Here is a 12,046-nt window from a genome sequence, read left to right as displayed (position 1 = left end):
TGTGCCCTAAGTCAATGTCTATCAGCATTGACCCTTTGCCCATAGTCCATTAGTACACGCTCGTCCGACCGGCACGGTGTGAGGTTTGTTAAACCTAATAGCACTATTAACTAATGACCCGCTCGCCATAGGCCTCGGCGATTAAGTTGATAAATGAGGGACTTAAAGTGATAGAGTTGATGGTCTTATGATCGTACGTATCCAGTTGTATGGGGAATACATAAGTTTGTAGTTACCGTTCAGTATCTTTAACCCATTCCCAACCCTTGGGAATCCCATGCCTTGGATAGAGTGTGAACTCACTTTGGTTTGCTCGGTATGCTAACTTATGTGCTCACAAGAAATCAGTCAAGTCCTATAGTGTGCACGTATATCCAATTAGTTCATGTTTGTAAAGTTTCACATGCAATTCATTATCACAGAGTGTGTTTAGCAATTAACATCGTGCATCACAAACAGTTAATCACATTCATACAATTCATGCTTCTCATAAATGTCTTGTGCAGTTTAATCTAACATAGTTGTTCATTAACATGCTTGACAGGGTTAGCAGTCTAATAAGGCTAGCATACTTAGCAACGTTAGCCAACCTAACAGGATTATCTTGCTTAACAGGGAATAATAATTAACAGTGTTAATCAACTAACAGAGTTGACATGCCATAAAAGTTACATACTTAACAGGGTTAACTACATAACTTTAATAGAGTTACATACTAACAGGGTTAATGACTTAACTAGGTAAACAACTTAACAGAGTAACCATATCAGCACGTTTGACGAAATCCCACATATTTGGCAAAATCCCTTAACTGGCGAAAACACTAGTTGGGCGAAATCCCCTTTTGGACGAAAACACTAGAGTTTTCGTTGAGTATGGGGTGTGACGAAATCACAAGGTGTTTTCGTCTGACTATGGTGTTTTCGTGATCCCTGTGTTTTCATCATTACTGTTACGCAAACCCAGCAACCCTAGTTACACCCTGACAGTTACATCTCTCACATTAAACCGTCATTCAATCATTACACAAAAGTAGCAGATGGTTAAGATCGTTTAAGTAATCAACATACGCATACAATTAGAACCCTAATCTGCTAACTATCTAACATCTTATCATCATAACAGTATCATCGGTATCAACAAAAATATAAGAACCCCTAACATACCAATCCATTCGATCCAACCAAATCATGAAATCCTAAGAACCAGCCAAATCATTGTGAAATCAAGATAACCATACCATCATCAGACCATTCATGGAGAAACATAACATAATCACCTAACATCCGTTATTCAATCTAACGTATACATACAGACATGAAATCATGCATAATTCAAACAACAGTGCGACTAACCGAGATGATAGATCACAAGATTGATTGAAGGCAAAAGGTTGAAGTCTTGCAGTTGCCGTCGCACAAAGATGAGGGAAGAGGAGTGGTTAGGGTTTTCAGATTAATCTCTAACGTAAAGGTTATTATCAAAACCTTATAGTTGTTCGCTACGGAGCCGAAGCCCATTCCTGATTTCGTTGGTCACAAGGTGGACGAAAACACATGGGATGTTTTCGGTCATGGGGTGTTTTCGGGTGGGGGTTTTCGTCGCAAAGGAGGTGTAATCAAATAAGCCTCATTCCAAAATAACTAATTCACCACCTTTATTTAATAACACAAAACATATATCACATACACACTTAATGCACACCATATGTAACATATCAAACACAATACGATTTAACATATTACAACGTGTACAGTTGTGAAACAAACAAGTCATGAAAACAAACAACTTAAACAATTAACGCGCAATTAATTTGAAGATAGTATATTGGAAACTCGAGTTATCACAAACGCTTCTGAGATTCTGGCTGAAGAAACTGCCAATGATTGCAAGTGGTTACTTGCACGCGTCGTTCCTTTGGTATGTTTTCTTTTGTTGCTTTGCTTTTGTCTGTCTCGTTTCTCCTTTTTTATGTTCATGTCTTTTTTTGCAGATTGCTGATCGTATCGTTAAGTCTGATGAACTAGCCAAATATATGTTCGAACTTGGTGAAGCTGCCTACAATAGTGGATGAAAAGATGGGTATGCTGAGGGCAGGGCAGCGGCTGCAAATAACGAGAAGGACTACCACTTTGAACTATTCAAGGAAGATTGCAGTGCTGCATACGCGGCCAAGCGTCGAGAGTATGAGTTCATTGAATTTGGAATTGTTAAAGCTGTTGGGAAACTCTCTAGGAAAGCTGATGCTATGGAGACTCTCAAAAAAGCGCTTGGTGACGAGGATGTGGATGCTGGAGGTGCTGGTATCAGTCATCAAGGTTGACGATTTCCGGTTTGCGCACCGTGTATGGGCTAGTTGGCCTTGTAATTCCTAAACAATTTCCTTCTTGTCGTGTCCGTGAACAATTTTATTTTACAGTTCTGTGGTTGATGATACATTTGAACACCTTTTGATATATATGATGCTAATTGTAGGTTGTTAGTTTTCCTATTGTGAATTTTGTTTCTGTTATAATATGTGCATGTTCAATTACTTTGAGTAGGTATCACGAATGAATGATGGCTTTGACAGGTTGTAGTGTGTAGGTCACTTTGGCCTTTCACTTTGTTGTGTTAAGGTCGAATGACTTTACACTGTTTGTTCTGTCGTTATGTACCTAGTTTATTCGTGTGCACGAAGTGATCGTTTTAACATGTTATTGTGTTTTGAAGACCTGGCTGTGTTTAGCCTTGGAGGTCTACAATGTCTATTTTACCATGTCTATGACGTTTTCGTGTGTAGGTGGGCACGAAGTAGCACTTGGCTGATAGGCTTTGGTTGTGTGTTCTTGACCTGGCTGTGCACTTAGTCGTGACGAGCCTTGGAGGTCTACAACATTTCCTATTTCTAAGCCATTGGTGTTTTCGTGTATGCCCGAAGTAATATATGCAGTTGTAACAAAAATTCACAGAAGATAAGATGACCAACACTTCTTGTATTAAAGACGATTGTGTTGGGCGCATGGCCATTCATTACAAGCAAAGATAAAAATTAACAGCCGATTACATATAGCATTTCCTTAGTTGTTGAGCATTCGAAGTCCTGTGGACTTCTTTGTTCTCGAGCGTGCGCAGCTTGTACGCTCCTTTCCCAAGGACCTCATCTATAACGTAGGGTCCCTCCCATTTTGGGGCCAGTTTTCCCGGTCTTTTGGCATTCGAAGCCTCGTTGTCTCTCAAGACATAATCTCCGGGGTTAAAAGTGCAGACCCTAACTTTGCTGTTGTAGTATTTCTCCAACTTGGTTTTGTATTTTGCCTCGTTGATTGCTGCCATTTCTCTACTTTCTTCTAGAAGGTCTAGATCTAACCTTCTTTCTTCTTCGTTATTGATGGCGTTCATGGATAGCATCCTTGGAGATGGCAAACCGTTTTCTGCAGGTATCACTGCTTCGGATCCATACACTAGACTGAACGGTGTTTCACCGTTACTTGTCTTTGGCATTGTCTGTGAGCCCATAGGATGCTGGGTAACTCATCGACCCATCCCCTACGCTGTGTCCCCAGCCTTGATTTTATGCCATCCACGATACTTTTGTTCACTGCTTCTACTTGACCATTTCCTTGTGGGTGTGCCACCGAGGAAAAGGCATGTTCAATGTTCAGCTCTTTGAACCAATTCTGGAGTTCTTTAGCAGCGAAGTTTGTTCCGTTATCTGTTATGATTCTCAGAGGTAGCCTGAAACGACAGATTATTTGCTCCCAAATGAACCTTCGAACCACTGTAGACGTGGTTGATGCTAGTGCTTTTGCTTCCACCCACTTGGTAAAATAGTCTACCGCGACTATGATAAACTTTACCGCTCCTGGGGCTTCTGGAAAAGGACCAACCATGTCTATTCCCCACTACTTGAATGGCCACGCCGTTGTGACGGGGACCAGTTCATTCTTCGGGCACATAGTTTTTGGGGGATGCCTCTGGCAACCACTGCATTTCCTTAAAACTTTGACTGCATCTAGGTGCATCCCCAGCCAGTAGTAGCCTGCATTCATCACCTTTGCTACTACCATTCTTGGACCTGCGTGACTACCACAGATACCCTCGTGTACTTCGCGGATTAAGTAGTTGGCATCTTCTGGATCTACACATTGTAGTAACAGTCCGAGGTATAACTTTCTGTACAGGATGCCGTCAAACATTTAATAATGTTCAGACTTGTATTGTATCTTTCTTGCTTCGGCCTTGTTCTCAGACAAGATTCCGGATTGGAGGTACATGATGATCGGGGTCATCCAGGATGTTGCCCCAAGTTGGATGACGTTTACCTGCCTGAGTGGTACTGATGGGTTGCTTAAAACTTCAATGCGCACATCCTTAGCCAGATGTTGGAAACTGGTCGACGCGAGTTTGCTTAGTGAATCTGTTGGCTTGTTTTCGCTTCCGTTGATGTGGTGTACCTTGTAGGAGTTGAAGCTTTGAAGTAGGGCTTTCGCTTGCTCTAGATACATTGCCATGACATCTCCCTTGGCATCATACTGACCATTGATCTGCCCTGCCACGAGCATTGATCTGCCCTGCCACGAGCATTGAATCAATGTGCACTTCTATGTGTTTGACCCCCATCTTAATTGCCAACCGCAAACCAGTAAGAAAAGCTTCATATTCGGCCTTGTTGTTCGTGCTTTTGAAGTCTAACCGAATGGCGTATGTGAACTCGTGCTTTTCTGGACTTACCAGCCTTACCCGCTTCATCTTCATTAGATGCGCCATTTGTATACAACAGCCAAGGCTCCTCTGAGTATTGTTTTTCAGCCTTCTCCATTGCTTTGCATTCTCTGTCTTTATCATCAGGTACCTCTGTGAGGAAATCTGCTAGCACCTGACCTTTGATCGTTGGCCTTGGTCTAAAAACCACATTATGGCCCCCCAATTCGATAACCCACTTTGCTAATCTGCCCAATATCTCCTGTCTTTCTAAGATATTGCCGATGTTGTAATTTGTTAGGACATGAATGACATGGTTGGCGAAGTATCTGCACAATCGTCTGAATGCGTGGATCAGTGCGAGGACCGGCTTTTCCATTATGGCATATCTTGTTTCTGGGTCATTCAAGCGCGAGATACATAATATACTGGTGTTTGCATGCCTTGTCGATCAACCAGTAGAACTGTTGCTACCGCTTTTTCTGATGCAGACAGGTACATGACCAGCGGTTCACCTTTCGTTGGGGCTGTTACCGTTGGTAGGCATATCAGATAGTCTTTCATTTCTCGGAATGCATGTTCTGCTTCTGGAGTCCATAGGAACTGGTTTTTCTTTACACAGTTGCGAAGGCTTTTGATGAATGGAAACGATTTTGCTGCGTGGTTGGCAAGGAAACGGTTTAATGCTGCTAGTCATCCCGCTAATTTTTGCATTTCTTTTATCGTTGATGGGGAAGGAATCCGCTCAATTGCCTACACTTTCTCGGGATTGACCTTGAACCCATCTTTGGTAACGATAAAACCCAGGAACTTCCCTTCCTCCATTCTGAAGGAGCACTTCGCTGGATTTAACTTGATGTTTACCCCTTGTAGAGTGTCAAATGTTTTCTATGTTTACCAACAACAGATTCTCTTCTTTACTCATGATGACCATGTCATCCATGTAACCTTCGATGTATTTTCCAATGGCGTCGATGAATGTTTCATTCATTAACCTCTGATATGTTGCTCCTGCATTTTTTAACCCAAAGGGAATTTTCGTGTAACAGTACAGCCCTGTTGGTGTGCGGAATACAGTCTTGTCTTCATCCCGGACAGCCATCTGCACTTGATGGTATCCTTTATAACAGTCAAGAAAGCATTTCCATCTGAAAGACGCCAGTGAATTGATCTTCTCGTCGATCTCGGGTAGAGTATAACAATCGCGCGGGTAGGCTTTATTCAAATCTTTGTAATCCACACACATTCTCCACCTGCCGTTTCCTTTGGGGACCATTACTGGGCTGGCCACCCAAGTTTGGTAATGTACTTCTCTGATAATGCCAGCGTTTAGCAGTTCCGTGATTTATTCTTGCATGGCCTCATGTTTTATGTCTCCCAGATGACGTTTCGTATGTACCACTGGTTTGGCGTTCTCAGCGACATTCAATCTGTATTTTGCTATATGCCGTGGGACGCCAACCATATCGGCCGGTGTCCAGGCGAACACGTCCATATTCTCGAATAACAACTTCTTAAGTGCTGCGCGCGTGAGTTCTAACATTGCTGGGCCCAAAGTAACTGTTTGATCTGGATACTTGTTGTTTAGTATCCATTTTTTGGGTTCTGCGTGCGGCGTGGGTTTGCTCGTTTTTGCTGGTCTGATCTCATCGGTCGCGAGGACCTCTTTGCTTGCATAAATTATGGCTATCCCTGTTTCTGTCGGGAAACCAACAGCTGAGTGTGGTCCTGAACAAATCATGCTAAAATATCCTTGAGACACTCTTCCCAAAAGGATATCGTGCCTCGAGTTTGCCGATAAAACCATGAATGTGACTTCTTCCGTTCTTGAATTCTTCCCATCCGAGAGTAGCACTGGGAAAGATATCTGACCAAGAGGGAAAACGACCTCGTTGGAGAAACTAGTGAGTGGGTAATCCACTGGCTCTAGGCGCGCTTTCTCTTCTTGGTCTAGTTGATTGAAGCATTGCTCATAAATGATGTCCGTAGTGCTCCCTGGATCTATAAAAATGTAATCAGTCTGGTAATGGCCGAACACCCCAGGAATGACTATGGGTCTCCGCTCTCTTGGACCTCCTCGTACCACTGTGAAAACGATTTGCCTTTCGCGCCAGGAGTCGTCTTGGGCGCGCTTGTTATAATTTTTTTCGGGGTCTTCTTGGGCCCCCTTGGACCATGTGTGTTTCTAGCTTTCGAAGCTTCTTGTTATCTGGACCCTCTTCCCTTCTTTGGATTTGGCGGGTGTCTCTTTTTCCTCCTTTGACCAGGTGGGTGAACGTGCCACCTTTCAGAGCACGTTCTATCTCTTGCCTCAAACTAATACAGTCATCAGTCAAATGACCTGTATCTTTATGGAATTTACAGAAGAGATTTGGGTCTTGTCCCCTTTTGTTTCGCATCTGCAGAGGAGGTTTGAATTGGTGGTTCTCAGTCGACAGGACCTCAGAAGGGGTTTTTTTCAGAGGAGTCCATTGTTTTTCTCTGTTTTCTTTTATAACTTTTTTTTTGCGATGACTGATTTGATTGATGGTTGCGCACGCGTCCTCAGCTGGTGGGCTTCTTTCTCTGTAGCCAGATACCTTCTAGGGTTGACCCTTTCCCTTTTTGTTTCAACTGTCATTGGCATGCTGGCTATAGTTATACTGACGACTATCGTCGCCGGTCAGCTGTTTGTCAGTTCTTGCGATTGTCTTTGCTGCTTCGATGAAAGTATCCCAGTCTTTGGGACCCCCATCCCTTCCTTTAACTCTTTTGATTAGATTATCACATTTTACAGCTCTCATGAAGTGTGCGCGCATCATATTTTCTCCTACATCTCCGACTTCTAAGCACTCCTTGTTGTATCTTGTGATAAAATCTTCAATGCTTTTGTGATCCTTCCTCCAGGTGTTCAAGCAATCTGCTGGGTCTCTGGTGTGCCTGCGCTGTTGGGAGAAATGCGCGAGGAACTTGTGTTGGAAATCCATCCAGGATTTGATCCTTTTTCAGGCAAACTATCAAACCATGCACGCGCCGCGCTGACAAAGGTTTGTGCAAACAAATGACACCAAGTGGGTAATGACCAACCCCCTACTAACCCCGCGCGGGTGAAAACTTGGAGGTGGTCGTCGGGATCTGTAAGGCCATCGTACTTACCCACGTTGTGTGGTAGTTTTTCCTTGTCAATATCAGCTGTTGCTTCTCTGATGAACTTAGACTTCTCAGCTATGCCTTCTGGGCGATAGCTTAACGTATAATCGTGCTCAGCATTCGGATTACATCCCCCACGCGCAGGGCTTGTACGCCTCGTGATCGGTGGTAGTCTGCTGAAGACCGTGCTTTCTTGCTTGTAGGTTGTGTCATCGTCCTCATTATAACTGTTCCATTCATTGTTTATGTTGCACGGACCCAAACGACTGTGTACCGGTCTCTTCTGTTGGTAAGTGTGTTGCACATAGTTACTTTCGGTATCGCCATAGGTATCACGTGTGTCGTGCACGCTTTGCCTTCTGATGTTGGGTGCTTTCTCATGTTGCTTGTTTCGCGCGTGTGTCTGCTAAGGAATCTGGGTACTTGGTGGTCTTTGTGGTGGAGTAACAAAGGCAGATTAATTAGCTTGCGCTTGGAGCAATGCCTGTTATGCGCTTAATTGCGCATAGACAAGGTTCAGAGACGCTGTTTGCTTAGCGTACCAGGAGGCCAGAGTTTCTCCTTCAGGTAGCCCTAAGAGTGCCGAGAAGTTCAACTGTGCCTGAGCCGATGGTGCTGAAGGACCAGCCCCATGGTTTGGCGTTTGAGCTTCTGGCTTTGTCTGATTGACTACTCCCGGAGGTGTTTGGAAGTTAGCTCCGTTCGTGGTTTGATTGATAACTCTGGAAGTGCTTCCAAATAGATCAGGTATCTCATTGTTCACTTGCCCTTCTCCGACGGTCCTGTTCCCTTGGTGCCTTAGGATGTGAGCTGTGTCCGTAAGAAACTCAAAGGAAGAGCTTTCTCCATCCACGTGAAGAGAAGGGTTTTGTTCAGCCATTTAGAAAGTGTTTTTGAAGAGAAAAGAGATGAAAATGGTTTGCAAAAGATGCGGTGGGTGCCAATGATGAAACACTGGTTAACACTAGGGCCAACCAGCCGAGTCGTCTCGTATGTGGGGTTCAATCTCCTTCTCTACTCGCCGATGACTGATATCCTGCAAAATAGAACACCAATGACTCGCCACAAGGAGGAGAATAGAGGGGTTCTCCTTGTGACCACCCTCCGGCGTGAGAATAAGTATTGTTCTGAGGAGAAATAGTGTGTGTTGTAGGTGAAATGTAAGGAGAGCAGAATGTTCTACCTGAATGATGAAGGGTCCTATTTATAGCCGAAGGATGAAGGAGGGAGGATAGACCTTGCCAGCTGCCATCGGGCGCCAGCTGTCCGACCAAGAGGGATATCCTCTTGGTCTCCTCTGTTGTGGTCAGGATAGTGGGTGACGTGGCACGCCGTTATTCATCCAGGTAGGAGAATTAGTACTGCAGCTGTCAGTCTGTCCTTAGATCGTGTTGCAGGTCCATATGGCGTCTGTTTATTGGTGACATGTGTTGTCCTTTTTGTCTGGAGGAGCATCTTTGGTGCCACCTTGATATCTTCCAAAAGCTTCTAGAAGCTTTTGGATACGCTTGCTGATGTAGACGCCATGTCGGACGAAAAAGGTGGTGTGGTCCCTGCCATGTGTACATGGAATTGGGACCATGCCTCTTCACCATCAATAAAATCACCGATCAGTTAGCATTGATTAAGCACAAAAAAATGAAAAGACAACGAAGTCTTCGTTGTTAACTGTAGGTTGGCGGCAATTGGTTTTCAAAAGAAAATAGTCTGCTTAAGTTTAAGTATATCTCTTGAACTATATTATTATTTTTTTATTTACTGCTACATGGACGTAAGTACACAATCATTTTTTTTTTGAAATAATAAACTTCAAATCATGAAAACATTTGTTGGTTTTAATGTTTAATGATAGAGCATAAACAGCCCCTGCAAGTCTAAACTTTCACAAATTACATTACAAGCACTCATGTTTATTCTCATTGTAATGACATAATTTTTAACTAACCAAAATATTTATATTTATATGTATATTCACGATACATTTTTATTTCATGGATGTTGTTTATATATACACATTTAGATACATATATAGAAACGAGATCAGGAGGAAACGCTCAAAAGTGTGAGAACGGTGAGAACGCTTCCTGGCCCAACACGTGTCACGCCGCTTAGAGAAGGGCGGAGGGGCTTTTTTGTCCTTTCATATTTCTTTTTTTAAACGCGTGTCACTTCATCTTTGCATTTTTTGGCGTTTAATAAATATGCGACGTTTTTATTGTTTTTAGATCAGAATCATAGTAAATATTTTGGCGTTTTAAGTTTTTTTTTGGCGTTTTTATTTATTTTAGATCAGGATGCAGGCCTTTAATGTAAAAAACATCAGTAATTTTCTTGATTTTATTATATCAAGTGTTTTGCCATGTAGGATACATGGCCTATAATGTGACAGACAATTATGGCGTTTTGAAAAGATAAATAAATTTTCAATTTTCTATGTAGTGGCATTAATATAAATATAATATTTGGCAATAATGATACCGTCTCTTTATTTTTCTGTTTCTATCAATTTTCATCTGTCAATTAGTGTTTTATATAGCAACATCGTGCTTTGCTAGCATTCGTTCTCACAGTTTTTCACACTATCAGGCGTTTTGGTGTTTGTAGTTTTTGGCGTTTTATACTCCAATTTTTTAAAATAGTAGAGAATTAGATGATAAACAACAGACAATTAGATAACAAACAATAGAAAATGAAAAAAATAAAAATTATAATCTAATGTCTCATCCAAATCTTCATTGTCATCAACCTCTTCTACTTTTGACCTTTTTGGCGTTTTGATCCTGTTTTTGAATACCTTATGTACATTCTTATTTTCCTACATAACGACCATCTTTAGAAGATGCTTATTTTCTGTGGCATCCTTTATTGTGGGTGGATATATACTTGTTTGTTGACATGTTGAAGACCAACGCCTGCTCTAATGTATTGATCCCTTCATGCGATCAATATATCCATCAAGAACAAAGTGACATGATGTCATATCAGTGTCATCAGTCTCTTTATCTTGAATATTTGTCCATCTCATTCAGTAAAAGATTATAGAGATACCCACCTCAGAGAAGAATCCATTTAGTGAAACTTCATTAAGATCAATACTCAATATAGCAGAATCGAGGTTCTGCATCTGTGGTTTTTTTAACTATTTTTTTTGGCGTTTTTAAAGTGAATGGTTTCTATGAAATATGGTGTTTGTTTCTGGGGTTGTGATCAGTTGATTGTGTAGAGACGTCTCTCTTATAGGATGTTTTTGGCGCGTAGTTTAGGCGGGATTTTATTTGTTATATATGATATTAATAAAGTAGCTTTCTTTTCAGTTATTGTGTTTTTTTACTGTATTAATATATGATATTAATAGACTTTCCATCTCCCAAGTTTGGCGTTTTTGAATGGGTTTAAGTAGTTTTTGGCATTTTTTTACATTTTTAGCTTTTATTAGTTAATACTTCTGCAAATTACTTTCATTACAGTTTGGGAGTTTTTGGCGTTTTTACTCCATTTATGGCGTTTCATATGCATTATGACTGTTTGGCGTTTTATTAACATAATGTATTTTTTTTTATTCTAAGTTGAAAATTACATAGCAAACTATAGAAAAAAGAAAATTAAAAAAAATAAAAATAGAAACAATTCATCTTCCAAATCTTCAGTGTCAGCAGTCTCTTTCTTCTTTTGAATCGTGTTCGCTGGTGGTTTGGCTTAGCCATGCTTGTGTTTTTGTGGCCGTTTGGAAAGACAAAATGACATGAGTTTTTTGTTTGAATATGTATCTTCAAACAACTCATTAGTGTCATTTGTCTTTTCATGCCATTAAAATATTCATCAAAAACAAAACACAGAAAATGGCATAAGTCCGACCCCAGCATTTTTTTGTTTATGATTTGTCCATCTCATGCAGCAAAATGTTATTTGAGTCACAACACCTCATGGAGGAATGCATTATCCGAAACTTTGGCGTAGAACAATATTTGAATATACAAGAAACGATATTTGGCATTTTTGGCGTTTTACTGAGGAAATAGTGTATCTGAAAGAACCGTCGATTTTTTTTGGAATATTTTTGTAGGATCGAGATTCGACCTAAACGAGTCGATCAGAAGAGTTTTTGATCAATACGAAATGCAGAAACAGACGTATTGATGTTGAATCAGCTTGATATGCACTTTAGAATCACTTTAACTATCTCTTGTATTGATTTCAGAACGTTTTAAAAGCTGGAGATACTTCGGCAGAGCTT

Source organism: Helianthus annuus, chromosome 4, assembly GCF_002127325.2.
Source record: "Helianthus annuus cultivar XRQ/B chromosome 4, HanXRQr2.0-SUNRISE, whole genome shotgun sequence".
NCBI classification, from domain to species: Eukaryota; Viridiplantae; Streptophyta; class Magnoliopsida; order Asterales; family Asteraceae; genus Helianthus; species Helianthus annuus.
The sequence above is the reverse complement of the archived record's forward strand: the minus strand, read 5'-3'. Positions refer to the sequence as shown.